Here is a 15795-nt window from a genome sequence, read left to right as displayed (position 1 = left end):
AATGTAGGGCAGATAACTCCGAGACTCTTCGAGCCGAGGAAATAGCCATCAGAAAAAGAACTTTCCATGAAAGAAGTTTGATATCAATAGAATGAAGGGGTTCAAACGGAACCCCTTGAAGAACTTTAAGAACCAAGTTTAAGCTCCATGGAGGAGCAACAGGTTTAAACACAGGCTTAATTCTAACTAAATGAAACAAAAAAATAAAGGGCGCCTCCTAGTGTAGCCAGTATATATAAGGATAAATAGAATGAGATATAGATTTTGTACTCACATGTAGTGAAGGCAAAGATAATGCCTAGATAAGCAGTCTGGAAACTTATCAGTGTCCCAGTTGACTGTGCATTAGAATGCTAGGGCAGCTCCTCTTAGTAGATTTCCAAAATCATCTGAAAAGTAAGAAGATATACAGAGGGCGACTCCTAGTGTGGAATTAGTAAGCAGAGTGTGAACCCACCAGCTTTACCCTTCAGAGATATACTCACAAAGTATAGAGCACACTGTAGTGCTAATGAAGCAAGCTGGGTATATTAAAAGTGGCCCAGCGCACATACCACTCCGGTGAAAGATGGTCCAATGTATTCAGAAGGTTCAGATAAAAAATTCAGGAGACTCCAGATATATATAAAAAACACTTTATATAAAAATATAACAGTGTACAATAAAAATCAGTAGAATTCGCTACGCGTTTCTCAGACTAAAACGCGTAGCGAATTCTACTGATTTTTATTGTACACTGTTATATTTTTATATAAAGTGTTTTTTATATATATCTGGAGTCTCCTGAATTTTTTATCTGAACCTTCTGAATACATTGGACCATCTTTCACCGGAGTGGTATGTGCGCTGGGCCACTTTTAATATACCCAGCTTGCTTCATTAGCACTACAGTGTGCTCTATACTTTGTGAGTATATCTCTGAAGGGTAAAGCTGGTGGGTTCACACTCTGCTTACTAATTCCACACTAGGAGTCGCCCTCTGTATATCTTCTTAATTCTAACTAAAGCCTGACAAAATGCCTGAACGTCTGGAACTTCTGCCAGACGCTTGTGTAAAAGAATAGACAGAGCAGAAATCTGTCCCTTTAAAGAACTAGCTGATAATTCTTTGTCCAAACCCTCTTGGAGGAAGGACAATATCCTAGGAATCCTAACCCTACTCCACGAGTAATTCTTGGATTCACACCAATGAAGATATTTACGCCATATCTTGTGGTAAATTTTCCTGGTGACAGGCTTTTGTGCCTGTATTAAGGTATCATTTACTGACTCGGAGAAGCCACGCTTTGATAGGATCAAGCGTTCAATCTCCATGCAGTCAGTCTCAGAGAAAGTAGATTGGGATGATTGAAAGGACCTTGTATTAGAAGGTCTTGTCTCAGAGGCAGAGTTCATGGTGGAAAGGATGACATGTCCACTAGGTCTGCATACCAGGTCCTGCGTGGCCACGCAGGCACTATCAATATCACTGATGCTCTCTCCTGTTTGATTTTGGCAATCAGACGAGGGAGCAGAGGAAACGGTGGAAACACATAAGCCAGGTTGAAGAACCAAGGCGCTGCTAGAGCATCTATCAGTGCCGCTTCTGGGTCCCTGGACCTGGATCCGTAACAAGGAAGCTTGGCGTTCTGGCGAGACGCCATGAGATCCAATTCTGGTTTGCCCCAACGGAGAACCAATTGAGCAAACACCTCCGGATGGAGTTCCCATTCCCCCGGATGAAAAGTCTGACGACTTAGAAAATCCGCCTCCCAGTTCTCTACACCTGAGATATGGATCGCTGACAGGTGGCAAGAGTGAGTCTCTGCCCAGCGAATTATCTTGGAGACTTCTGACATCGCTAGGGAACTCCTGGTTCCCCCTTGATGGTTGATGTAAGCCACAGTCGTGATGTTGTCCGACTGAAATCTGATGAACCTCAGTGTTGCTAGCTGAGGCCAAGCTAGAAGAGCATTGAATATTGCTCTTAACTCCAGAATATTTATTGGGAGGAGTTTCTCCTCCTGAGTCCATGAACCCTGAGCCTTCAGGGAGTTCCAGACTGCACCCCAACCTAGAAGGCTGGCATCTGTTGTTACAATTGTCCAATCTGGTCTGCGAAAGGTCATACCCTTGGACAGATGGACCCGAGATAACCACCACAGAAGAGAATCTCTGGTTTCCTGATCCAGATTTAGTAGAGGGGACAAATCTGTGCAATCCCCATTCCACTGACTGAGCATGCATAATTGCAGCGGTCTGAGATGCAGGCGCGCAAATGGCACTATGTCCATCGCCGCTACCATTAAGCCGATTACTTCCATGCACTGAGCCACCGTGGGGCGCGGAATGGAGTGAACACGGCAAGCATTTAGAAGTTTTGATAACCTGGACTCCGTCAGGTAAATTTTCATTTCTACAGAATCTATTAGAGTCCCTAGGAAGGAAACCCTTGTGAGAGGAGATAGAGAACTCTTTTCTTCGTTCACTTTCCACCCATACGACCTCAGGAATGCCAGAACTATCTCTGTATGAGATTTGGCAATTTGAAAGCTTGACGCCTGTATCAGGATGTCGTCCAGGTAAGGAGCCACCACTATGCCTCGCGGTCTTAGGACCGCCAGAAGTGAGCCCAGAACCTTTGTAAAAATTCTTGGGGCTGTAGCCAACCCGAATGGAAGAGATACAAATTGGTAATGCCTGTCTAGAAAGGCAAACCTCAGGAACTGATGATGATTCTTGTGAATCGGAATGTGAAGGTAGGCATCCTTTAAGTCCACTGTGGTCATGTACTGACCCTCTTGGATCATGGGTAAAATGGTTCGAATAGTTTCCATCTTGAATGACGGAACCCTGAGGAATTTGTTTAGGATCTTTAAATCCAAAATTGGTCTGAAGGTTCCCTCTTTTTTGGGATGGATCACTCCCATTACAAGGAGATCTTGTACGCAGCTTAGGAATGCCTCTTTCTTTATCTGGTTTGCAGATAATCTTGAAAGGTGAAATCTCCCTTGTGGAGAAGAAGCTTTGAAGTCCAGAAGATATCCCTGAGATATGATCTCCAATGCCCAGGGATCCTGAACATCTCTTGCCCACGCCTGGGCGAAGAGAGTCTGCCCCCTACTAGATCCGTTGTCGGATAGGGGGCTGCTCCTTCATGCTGTCTTAGAGGCAGCAGCAGCAGGCTTTCTGGCCTGCTTGCCCTTGTTCCAGGACTGGTTAGGTTTCCAGGCCTGCTTGGATTTAGCAAAAGTTCCCTCTTGTTTTGAAGCAGAGGAAGTTGATGCTGCACCTGCCTTGAAATTTCGAAAGGCACGAAAATTAGACTGTTTGGCCTTTGATTTGGCCCTGTCTTGAGGAAGAGTATGACCCTTACCTCCAGTAATGTCAGCAATAATTTCTTTCAAACCAGGCCCGAAAGGAATGTTGAGTAATTCAGACTTTGAAGTCACGTCAGCTGACCAGGATTTGAGCCATAGCGCCCTACGCGCCTGGATGGCGAATCCGGAATTCTTAGCCATTAGTTTAGTCAAATGAACAATGGCATCAGAAACAAATAAGTTAGCTAGCTTAAGCGTTCTAAGCTTGTCAACAATTTCAGTCAATGGAGCTGTATGGATGGCCTCTTCCAGGGCCTCAAACCAGAATGCCGCCGCAGCAGTGACAGGCGCAATGCATGCAAGGGGCTGTAAAATAAAACCTTGTTGAATAAACATTTTTTTAAGGTAACCCTCTAATTTTTTATCCATTGGATCTGAAAAAGCACAACTGTCTGTTAGGAATATCCCGGGGCAATATTTGGATGATGAGTCTTGGAGAAAAACAGTGACCTTCTCAGACGTCTGGGGAACAATTACCAAAATAACACACACAGGCAGGTTATCATTAGCAAATGTTCCGTTTATTCTGATTGCAGTTGCACATTATATAGACATGGATGCACGTAGGCATCTGATACGTGACATCATCTTATTGGCTAAGCAAAATACAGTAATACCTTTCCTGATGGCCTTATTTGGCGTATATCATAATACAAGATAATATTTGTAAAAAAAAAGTACAGAAAGAAAAAAAAAATGTACATTTTGCAGTTACAGGAAATATTGTAGGTGGGTAATGGTCCGTGACATTTTGGAGAGCATTGCGGTTTTGGCTTACGTAAAGCATCAAAGTTTGTTAGGCTTTGAAAAAGTACCTGAGTTTGTGAAAAAAAGTACCTAAATTTCCTGTTGAGAGACGCAGACAGCTCAGTAACTGATATTTGTAAATGTAACTGATATTTGGAAATGTTGGCAATATTACAAGTGTTTTAGAAGAAATAATATTACGAGTGGAGAGCAATGAAAACACATCAGTACATTACATTATAGATAATATAGGTAAAGTGTGCAAGACAAATAAGTGATGTTCCCTGACACTGTCCTCAACCGGGATAGTGGTACACTTTGCTAAAGTAGAAACTGCTCCCTCCACCTTAAGGACTGTCTGCCATAAGTCCCGTGTAGTGGCATCTATTGGAAACATTTTTCTAAATATAGGAGGTGGGGAAAAACACCGGGCCTATCCCACTCCTTACTAATAATTTCTGTAAGCCTTTTAGGTATTGGAAAAACATCAGTACTCACCGGCACTGCATAGTATTTATCCAGCCTACACAATTTCTCTGGCACTGCAATTGTGTCACAGTCATTCAGAGCAGCTAATACCTCCCCAAGCAATACACAGAGGTTCTCAAGCTTAAATTTAAAATTAGAAATCTCTGAATCAGGTCTCCCCGATTCAGGGACGTCACCCACAGACTGAAGCTCTCCGTCCTCAGGTTCTGCATATTGTGACGCAGTATCAGACATGGCTCTTACAGCATCTACGCGCTCTGTATCTCGTCTAACCCCAGAGCTATCGCGCTTGCCTCTTAATTCAGGCAATCTGGATAATACCTCTGACAGGGTATTATTCATGATTGCAGCCATGTCCTGCAAAGTAATCGCTATGGGCGTCCCTGATGTACTTGGCGCCATATTAGCGTGCGTCCCTTGAGCGGGAGGCGAAGGGTCCGACACGTGGGGAGAGTTAGTCAGCATAACTTCCCCCTCGACAGACCCCTCTGGTGACAATTCTTTTATAGATAAAGACTGATCTTTACTGTTTAAGGTGAAATCAATACATTTAGTACACATTCTCCTATGGGGCTCCACCATGGCTTTTAAACATAATGAACAAGTATCCTCTGTTTCAGACATGTTTGTACAGACTAGCAATGAGACTAGCAAGCTTGGAAAACACTTTAAAGCAAGTTAACAAGCAATATAAAAAACGTTACTGTGCCTTTAAGAGAAACACATTTTGACAAAATTTGAAATAACAGTGAAAAAAGGCAGTTACACTAACGAAATTTTTACAGTGTATGTAACAAGTCAGCAGAGCATTGCACCCACTTGCAAATGGATGATTAACCCCTTAATATCAAAAACGGAATAATAAATGACAAAAACGTTTTTAAAACAGTCACAACAACTGCCAGTCTACTGTGGTTGTTACCCTCCTCAAACACGACTTTTGAAGCCTTTTGAGCCCTTCAGAGATGTCCTGTATCATGCAGAAGGAAGCCGAGCGTCTCAGTCTGTAATTCTAGCTGCGCAGAAAAGCGCTAAAATAGGCCCCTCCCACTCATATTACAACAGTGGAAAGCCTCAGGAAACTGTTTCTAGGCAAAAATCAAGCCAGCCATGTGGAAAAAAACATAATTTATGCTTACCTGATAAATTTATTTCTCTTGTAGTGTATCCAGTCCACGGATCATCCATTACTTGTGGGATATTCTCCTTCCCAACAGGAAGTTGCAAGAGGATCACCCACAGCAGAGCTGCTATATAGCTCCTCCCCTCACTGCCATATCCAGTCATTCGACCGAAACAAGACGAGAAAGGAGAAACCATAGGGTGCAGTGGTGACTGTAGTTTAATTAAAATTTAGACCTGCCTTAAAAGGACAGGGCGGGCCGTGGACTGGATACACTACAAGAGAAATAAATTTATCAGGTAAGCATAAATTATGTTTTCTCTTGTTAAGTGTATCCAGTCCACGGATCATCCATTACTTGTGGGATACCAATACCAAAGCTAAAGTACACGGATGATGGGAGGGACAAGGCAGGAACTTAAACGGAAGGAACCACTGCCTGTAGAACCTTTCTCCCAAAAACAGCCTCCGAAGAAGCAAAAGTATCAAATTTGTAAAATTTTGAAAAGGTGTGAAGCGAAGACCAAGTCGCAGCCTTGCAAATCTGTTCAACAGAGGCCTCATTTTTAAAGGCACAGGTGGAAGCCACAGCTCTAGTAGAATGAGCTGTAATCCTTTCAGGGGGCTGCTGTCCAGCAGTCTCATAGGCTAAGCGTATTATGCTCCAAAGCCAAAAGGAGAGAGAGGTTGCCGAAGCTTTTTGACCTCTCCTCTGTCCAGAGTAAACGACAAACAGGGCAGATGTTTGACGAAAATCTTTAGTAGCCTGTAAGTAAAACTTCAAGGCACGGACTACGTCCAGATTATGCAAAAGACGTTCCTTCTTTGAAGAAGGATTAGGACACAATGATGGAACAACAATCTCTTGATTGATATTCCTGTTAGAAACCACCTTAGGTAAAAACCCAGGTTTGGTACGCAGAACTACCTTGTCTGAATGAAAAATCAGATAAGGAGAATCACAATGTAAGGCAGATAACTCAGAGACTCTTCGAGCCGAGGAAATAGCCATCAAAAACAGAACTTTCCAAGATAAAAGTTTAATATCAATGGAATGAAGGGGTTCAAACGGAACTCCCTGAAGAACTTTAAGAACCAAGTTTAAGCTCCACAGGGGAGCAACAGTTTTAAACACAGGCTTAATCCTAACCAAAGCCTGACAAAATGCCTGGACGTCTGGAACTTCTGCCAGACGCTTGTGCAAAAGAATAGACAGAGCAGAGATCTGTCCTTTTAAAGAAAGCTGATAAGCCTTTGTCCAAACCCTCTTGGAGAAAGGACAATATCCTAGGAATCCTAACCTTACTCCATGAGTAACTCTTGGATTCACACCAATAAAGATATTTACGCCATATTTTATGGTAGATTTTCCTGGTGACAGGCTTCCGAGCCTGTATTAAGGTATCAATGACTGACTCGGAGAAGCCACGCCTTGATAGAATCAAGCGTTCAATCTCCATGCAGTCAGTCTCAGAGAAATTAGATTTGGATGATTGAAAGGACCTTGTATTAGAAGGTCCTGCCTCAGAGGCAGAGTCCATGGTGGAAGAGATGACATGTCCACTAGGTCTGCATACCAGGTCCTGCGTGGCCACGCAGGCGCTATCAGAATCACCGAATCTCTCTCCTGTTTGATTTTGGCAATCAGACGAGGGAGCAGAGGAATCGGTGGAAACACATAGGTCAGGTTGAAGAACCAAGGAGCTGCTAGAGCATCTATCAGTGTTGCTCCCGGGTCCCTGGACCTGGATCCGTAACAAGGATGCTTGGCGTTCTGGCGAGACGCCATGAGATCCAGTTCTGGTTCGCCCCAACGATGGACCAGTTGAGCAAACACCTCCGGATGGAGTTCCCACTCCCCCGGATGAAAAGTCTGACGACTTAGAAAATGCGCCTCCCAGTTCTCTACGCCTGGGATGTGGATCGCTGACAGGTGGCAAAAGTGAGACTCTGCCCAGCGAATTATCTTTGAGACTTTTAACATCGCTAGGGAACTCCTGGTTTCCCCTTGATGGTTGATGTAAGTCACAGTCGTGATGTTGTCCGACTGAAATCTGATGAACCTCAGTGTTGCTAACTGAGGCCAAGCTAGAAGAGCCTTGAATATTGCTCTTAACTCCAGAATATTTATTGGGAGGAGTTTCTCCTCCTGAGTCCACGATCCCTGAGCCTTCAGGGAGTTCAAGACTGCGCCCCAACCTAGAAGGCTGGCATCTGTTGTTACAAATCGTCCAATCTGGCCTGCGAAAGGTCATACCCTTGGACAGATGGACCAGAGAAAGCCACCAGAGAAGAGAATCTCTGGTCTCTTGATCCAGATTTAGTAGAGGGGACAAATCTGAGTAATCCCCATTCCACTGACTTAGCATGCAAAATTGCAGCGGTCTGAGATGCAGGCGTGCAAATGGCACTATGTCAATTGCCGCTACCATTAAGCCGATTACTTCCATGCACTGAGCCACTGACGGGCGTGGAATGGAATGAAGGACACGGCAAGCATTTAGAAGTTTTGATAACCTGGACTCAGTCAGGTAAATTTTCATCTCTACAGAATCTATAAGAGTCCCTAGGAAGGAGACTCTTGTGAGTGGTGATAGAGAACTCTTTTCCACGTTCACTTTCCACCCATGCGACCTCAGAAATGCCAGAACTATCTCTGTATGAGACTTGGCAATTTGAAAGCTTGACGCCTGTATCAGGATGTCGTCTAGATACGGAGCCACCGCTATGCCTCGCGGTCTTAGAACCGCCAGAAGTGAGCCCAGAACCTTTGTAAAAATTCTCGGGGCAGTGGCCAACCCGAAGGGAAGAGCTACAAATTGGTAATGCCTGTCTAGAAAGGCAAACCTTAGGAACCGATGATGATCTTTGTGAATCGGTATGTGAAGGTAGGCATCCTTTAAGTCCACTGTGGTCATGTACTGATCCTCTTGGATCATGGGTAGGATGGTCCGAATAGTTTCCATTTTGAATGATGGAACTCTGAGGAATTTGTTTAAGATCTTTAGATCCAAGATTGGTCTGAAGGTTCCCTCTTTCTTGGGAACCACAAACAGATTTGAATAAAATCCCTGTCCTTGTTCCGTCCGCGGAACTGGATGGATCACTCCCATTACTAGGAGGTCTTGCACACAGCTTAGGAATGCCTCTTTCTTTATCTGGTTTGCTGATAACCTTGAAAGATGAAATCTCCCTTGTGGAGGAGAAGCTTTGAAGTCCAGAAGATATCCCTGAGATATGATCTCCAACGCCCAGGGATCCTGAACATCTCTTGCCCACGCCTGGGCGAAGAGAGAAAGTCTGGCCCCCACTAGATCCGTTTCCGGATAGGGGGCCGTTCCTTCATGCTGTCTTGGGGGCAGCAGCAGGCTTTCTGGCCTGCTTGCCCTTGTTCCAGGACTGGTTAGGTTTCCAGGCCTGTCTGGAATGAGCAACAGTTCCCTCTTGTTTTGAAGCGGAGGAAGTTGATGCGGCTCCTGCCTTGAAATTTCAAAAGGCACGAAAATTAGACTGTTTGGCCTTTGATTTGGCCCTGTCCTGAGGAAGGGTATGACCCTTGCCTCCAGTAATGTCAGCAATAATTTCCTTCAAGCCAGGCCCGAATAAGGTCTGCCCCTTGAAAGGAATGCTGAGTAATTTAGACTTTGAAGTCACGTCAGCTGACCAGGATTTAAGCCATAGCGCCCTACGCGCCTGGATGGCGAATCCGGAATTCTTAGCCGTTAGTTTAGTCAAATGAACAATGGCATCAGAAACAAATGAGTTAGCTAGCTTAAGCGTTCTAAGCTTGTCAATAATTTCATTCAATGGAGCTGTCTGGATGGCCTCTTCCAGGGCCTCAAACCAGAATGCCGCCGCAGCAGTGACAGGCGCAATGCATGCAAGGGGCTGTAAAATAAAACCTTGTTGAATAAACATTTTCTTAAGGTAACCCTCCATTTTTTTATCCATTGGATCTGAAAAAGCACAACTGTCCTCAACCGGGATAGTGGTACGCTTTGCTAAAGTAGAAACTGCTCCCTCCACCTTAGGGACCGTCTGCCATAAGTCCCGTGTAGTGGCGTCTATTGGAAACATTTTTCTAAATATAGGAGGTGGGGAAAAGGGCACACCGGGTCTATCCCACTCCTTGCTAATAATTTCTGTAAGCCTTTTAGGTATAGGAAAAACGTCAGTACACACCGGCACCGCATAGTATCTATCCAGCCTACACAATTTCTCTGGAATTGCAACTGTGTTACAGTCATTCAGAGCAGCTAATACCTCCCCAAGCAATACACGGAGGTTCTCAAGCTTAAATTTAAAATTAGAAAGGTTTCCCCGAGTCAGAGATGTCACCCACAGACTGAAGCTCTCCGTCCTCATGTTCTGCATACTGTGACGCAGTATCAGACATGGCTCTAACAGCATTTGCGCGCTCTGTATCTCTCCTAACCCCAGAGCTATCGCGCTTGCCTCTTAATTCAGGCAATCTAGATAATACCACTGACAGGGTATTATTCATGATTGCAGCCATGTCCTGCAAGGTAATCGCTATGGGCGTCCCTGATATAATTGGCGACATATTAGCGTGCGTCCCCTGAGCGGGAGGCGAAGGGTCTGACACGTGGGGAGAGTTAGTCGGCATAACTTCCCCCTCGACAGAACCCTCTGGTGATAATTCTTTTATAGATAAAGACTGATCTTTACTGTTTAAGGTGAAATCAATACATTTAGTACACATTCTCCTATGGGGCTCCACCATGGCTTTCAAACATAATGAACAAGTAGGTTCCTCTGTGTCAGACATGTTTAAACAGACTAGCAATGAGACTAGCAAGCTTGGAAAACACTTTAAAACAAGTTTACAAGCAATATAAAAAACGTTACTGCGCCTTTAAGAAAAACAAGTTTTCCCAAATTTTGAAATAACAGTGAAAAAATGCAGTTACACTAACGAAATTTTTACAGTGTATGTAATAAGTTAGCAGAGCATTGCACCCACTTGCAAATGGATGATTAACCCCTTAATACCAAAAACGGAATAACAAATGACAAAAACGTTTTTTAAACAGTCACAACAACTGCCACAGCTCTACTGTGGCTTTTTACCTCCCTCAATACGACTTTTGAAGCCTTTTGAGCCCTTCAGAGAAGTCCTGGATCATGCAGGAAGAAAGCTGGATGTCTGTGTTGCAAAAAAACGCTAAAATAGGCCCCTCCCACTCATATTACAACAGTGGGAAGCATCAGGGAACTGTTTCTAGGCAAAATTCAAGCCAGCCATGTGGAAAAAACTAGGCCCCAATAAGTTTTATCACCAAACATATGTAAAAAAACGATTAAACATGCCAGCAAACGTTTTAAAATACACTTTTATAAGAGTATGTATCTCTATTAATAAGCCTGATACCAGTCGCTATCACTGCATTTAAGGCTTTACTTACATTACTTCGGTATCAGCAGCATTTTCTAGCAAATTCCATCCCTAGAAAAATATTTTAACTGCACATACCTTATTACAGGAAAACCTGCACGCTATTCCCCCTCTGAAGTTACCTCACTCCTCAAAATATGTGAGAACAGCAAAGGATCTTAGTTACTTCTGCTAAGATCATAGAAAACGCAGGCAGATTCTTCTTCTAAATACTGCCTGAGATAAACAGTACACTCCGGTACCATTTAAAAATAACAAACTTTTGATTGAAGAAATAAACTAAGTATAAAACACCACAGTCCTCTTACGAACTCCATCTTAGTTGAGAGTTACAAGAGAATGACTGGATATGGTAGTGAGGGGAGGAGCTATATAGCAGCTCTGCTGTGGGTGATCCTCTTGCAACTTCCTGTTGGGAAGGAGAATATCCCACAAGTAATGGATGATCCGTGGACTGGATACACTTAACAAGAGAAAACTAGGCCCCAATAAGTTTTGTCACCAAACATATATAAAAACGATTAACATGTCAGCAAACGTTTTATATTACACTTTTATAAGAGTATGTATCTCTGTTAATAAGCCTGATACCAGTCGCTATCACTGCATTTAAGGCTTAACTTACATTAATCCGGTATCAGCAGCATTTTTCTAGCAAATTCCATCCCTAAAAATATGTTAACTGCACATACCTTATTGCAGGAAAACCTGCACGCCATTCCCCCTCTGAAGTTACCTCACTCCTCAGATTATGTGAGAACGGCAGTGGATCTTAGTTACTTCTGCTAAGATCATAGAAATCACAGGCAGATTCTTCTTCTAATGCTGCCTGAGATGAAACAGTACACTCCGGTACCTTTTGATTGAAGTTAAAAAGCTAACTATAATACACCACTCTCCTCTTACTACGTCCATCTTTGTTAAGAGTTGCAAGAGAATGACTGGAGGAGCTATATAGCAGCTCTGTTGTGGGTGATCCTCTTGCAACTTCCTGTTGGGAAAGAGAATATCCCACAAGTAATGGATGATCCGTGGACTGGATACACTTAACAAGAGAAAGTGACCTTTCCAATCTCCTGCTAACATACACTCCTCTCACCCTGTCACACCGGTTTAAAAAAAAATACTATTAATAACAGGGCACTTTCATTGATGAAAGTTTACATTGCAAGGTTTTGGTAGAAATATTTACCTTTTACTTCTCCAAAGCTGGATCGCCGATCCCCTGCCTGCTTCTTCCAGCTGTACTTGCACAGCAATGACAAAACTGTCTTCCTCCAATCACAGCAGGGCATCACGAGAGGAAGCTCTGGGGAGGAAGCCAGTTTTGTCATTTCTGATGAAAGTACAGAGGAACTGAGGTGGGGGATCGGCGATCCGGCTTCGGAGAAGAGGTAAGTATTTCTACAAATACGGTGCAATGTGTAAACTTTCATCAATGAAAGTGCCCTTGTTTTTAATAGTATTTTTAAAAACCGGACACTAATTGCTGAAAGTTTACATTCACTTTAAGCCCAGAGAAGCGGTGTTTTGTCCATAGCTTTGGACTTTGTAAATATTAACAAAATCATCAACGCTGTGTACTATTCATGTGAAAAACACCCTGATTTTTCACTTTAAACACTTTGAGATGGTAAAATAAAATGATAAACTGAATAAATTAAAAAAGTTCTGCAATATACTTTCATTATTTATGGCAGCTCCCATCGCTTTATAGGCATTAGAAGTTTACACTTATTTTGTCAATATTTAAACTAATGAAATTTTTACAATACATCTACATGTTATTCTTAGACTAATCATTTCTTTGAATACATCATTTAAATAAATTTATTTATTTAGCATTTATTTAGGGCCATATTACAAGTGGAGCGGTATTTAACACTCCCGCTCAAGTGCTAACTCTGCTAGAAGTAAGCTTTTTGCATGTGTCAGGTAGCACTCGTATTGTAAGTTAAAAATTAACTGGTTTTGCTTGCGTGCTAACCCCATGCGAATCAAAAGCCGAAGTTCGAATAAAGCACGTGTGATAATGTATTCCCCCATAGAAGTCAATGGAGCAAAAAAAGTGGGGGGGGAGAAACCTAACACCCTACTCGCGCGGAATTTTTCACATTCAAATGTCCTTGAGCACTTTACATTTTTGTGCAATTTTTTAAATAATTTTTATTAGATAGTGTTATTATGAGTGTAACTGTATTTTGTAATGTATTTTTGACACTTTTTTGTTTTGCGAAACAATTAACCAGAGCTCTGAAGACGCAGTAATCATTCTAACGTAAATCGCGATTGCGCTCACGTGTTCACGTTTTCTTTCAACTTGTAATATAAGTAGTAAACCCAACTCTCACAAACACTCAAGATAAACGGCTTTTTGCTTGTGCATAACTGTTAACGTGCCACGTGTTATCTGGCCCTAAGTGTTTATGTCAGATTTAAAGGGACATTAAATAGATCATAGTGCAAATTTTACAAAAAAGATGATCATTGCTCACTAAAGTCCAGGGGCACTCCTGCTCTATAACATAGTTAACGGCGCATGAAACACTTAGATTCTAATAGTAACAGTCAATAAGTTTGAAAGAAGACAGAAGTTCAACCTATACAAATTCTACTTGATTAAAAAAAAAAAAAAGAAGCTCCACTTAAAGGGACAGTCAAGACCAAAATTGTTAGTGTTTAAAAATATAGTTAGACTTTACTACCCATTCCCAGCTTTGCACAACCAACATTGTTATATTAACATACTTTATAACCTTTAAACAGGACCGGACAGATAGCTCAGCATGCTAAGGGACTGTGGCTGAGCTCTGTAGCAACCCAAGGGTTGCAGGTTCGATCCCCAGCGAGGTCCACTCAGCCTTTCATCCTTCCGAGGTCGATAAAATGAGCAGCGCCTTGAGACCCTTACGGGTGATTAGCCGCTCTTTACAAGTACCCAATACATACATACATAAATATCTGCCTGTTTCTAACCACTACAGACAGCCTCTTATCACATGATTTTTTTATTTGCTTTTCACAACAGGAGATTGCTAGTTGATGTGGACCATATATAAAGATAACATTGTGCTCACGCCCGGGTAGTTATTTAAGATTTAACACAGCACTAATTGGCTAAAATGCAAGTCAATAAATAATAAAGAAAGTCATGTGATCAGGGGGGCCTCAAAAGAGGCTTAGATACAAGGTAATCACAGAGGTAAAAAGTATATTCATATAACAATATTGGCTGTGCAAAAATGGGAAATGGGTAATAAAGGGATTATCTATCTTTTTAAACAATAGAACATTTGGAGTTGACTGTCCCTTTAAACTTGCATTAACCAATTAGAAAGCCTACCTATTTAAAGGGACAGTTTAGACTTCTATTAATCTTCCTAGTTTCAAGTTATTGCCTCTCAAATCTCCTCTTTCATCCTGGAGCGCTTGTCATACCTGAGAGTATTCTGTGTAAAATTTAAAATCTTTTACTGCATTCTCATGACCAAAATAGCCGCAAAACTCCTCCCACTGCTTGCATAAGCAAAGCTCAACGATTATAGCATCCAATCAAAAGCTTTTTACCCCTAAGTTTTTTTTAGCAGTGGTCACGCAGAATCGTGCATGCACAATGGCAATGGAAGTGCACATCTGGAACTTAGGAAGTATGATACAAGTTTGAATACAATGCTTTTGTGCGTCTCTGTACAAATTCCCCTGCCTTTCCAGTACGCATCTAAAAATAAGATAATGAAGTGCACATGCGCAACTACGTCACACACCGATACATGGACAAGCATCTGAAAGAAAAAAAAAACACAACATGGTGGAGGAGGGAGGGAAGAGTGTTGAGGACATTTCGGTCCAGAGAACCCAGCAAAATATTTTTTCCCCACTCTTTATTTCAACCCATAGTGTCTCTAACGTTTTCACCTGTAACATCCTAACATTTAAAATACATGTAAATTCCTCCTCCACTTGTATTGCCCTTATCCCTCCTAAAAAAGGTATAACCCTCTAACTGCCCAGTCATGTGAATCATCCCACCAGGTTTCAGTTACGTAAATAATATCATATTCCACTTCTACAGCTAACAGCTCCAGCTGCCACATTTAACCAGACATGCTTCTTGCATTTGTTTTCATACATTACATATGTTTAAATTATGAGTAGGAAAATAACTGCAATCTTACTTTCATTATTTATTAAATTTAACTCTGCAAAGAGTTTTTCAGTTCTGAGTTCTGACTAAGGGAAGTACAAAGTGCAGACTTTACAGACTTAACCCTGGCACATATGTCTGTAACTGGCCTCAGCAGATGTGATCAGATAAAGAACTGCAATTACAATTATATTTTGTTAACAACATGATAGTGACTAGCTATGTCTACTAAAATAACCAATCTGAATAGGCTCCACCCAATAGGGCAAGTGTGTGAGTAAAGGGGGGGGGGCAGTTTGGCTATTAAACAACAACTGTAGAAAACAAGGTATTAACATATTTAAAATAAAAATAAAAAAAAAATCACATTTACCATTTTCCTCTATCAAATCTGCAACTTTTCAAAAAATGCAATTCAAACATTAAAAAGCCTGTTAGCTTGGGAGAATTTTCTTATTTTTCATAATAAACGATACACAAATCACCAAGAATCTATAGCAAGATAAAGCTCACCACT

The 15795-nt window shown here is 42.1% G+C and overlaps 1 protein-coding gene across 1 annotated transcript in view; it reads right to left on the bottom strand.

The window, feature by feature from the left end:
• Window positions 1-15795, bottom strand: part of POLR1A (RNA polymerase I subunit A) — a 364344-nt gene that overhangs the window by 267684 nt on the left and 80865 nt on the right.

The sequence above is a fragment of the Bombina bombina genome, chromosome 2, assembly GCF_027579735.1.
Source record: "Bombina bombina isolate aBomBom1 chromosome 2, aBomBom1.pri, whole genome shotgun sequence".
NCBI classification, from domain to species: domain Eukaryota; kingdom Metazoa; phylum Chordata; class Amphibia; order Anura; family Bombinatoridae; genus Bombina; species Bombina bombina.
This window is presented reverse-complemented; position numbering and strand designations above follow the sequence as displayed.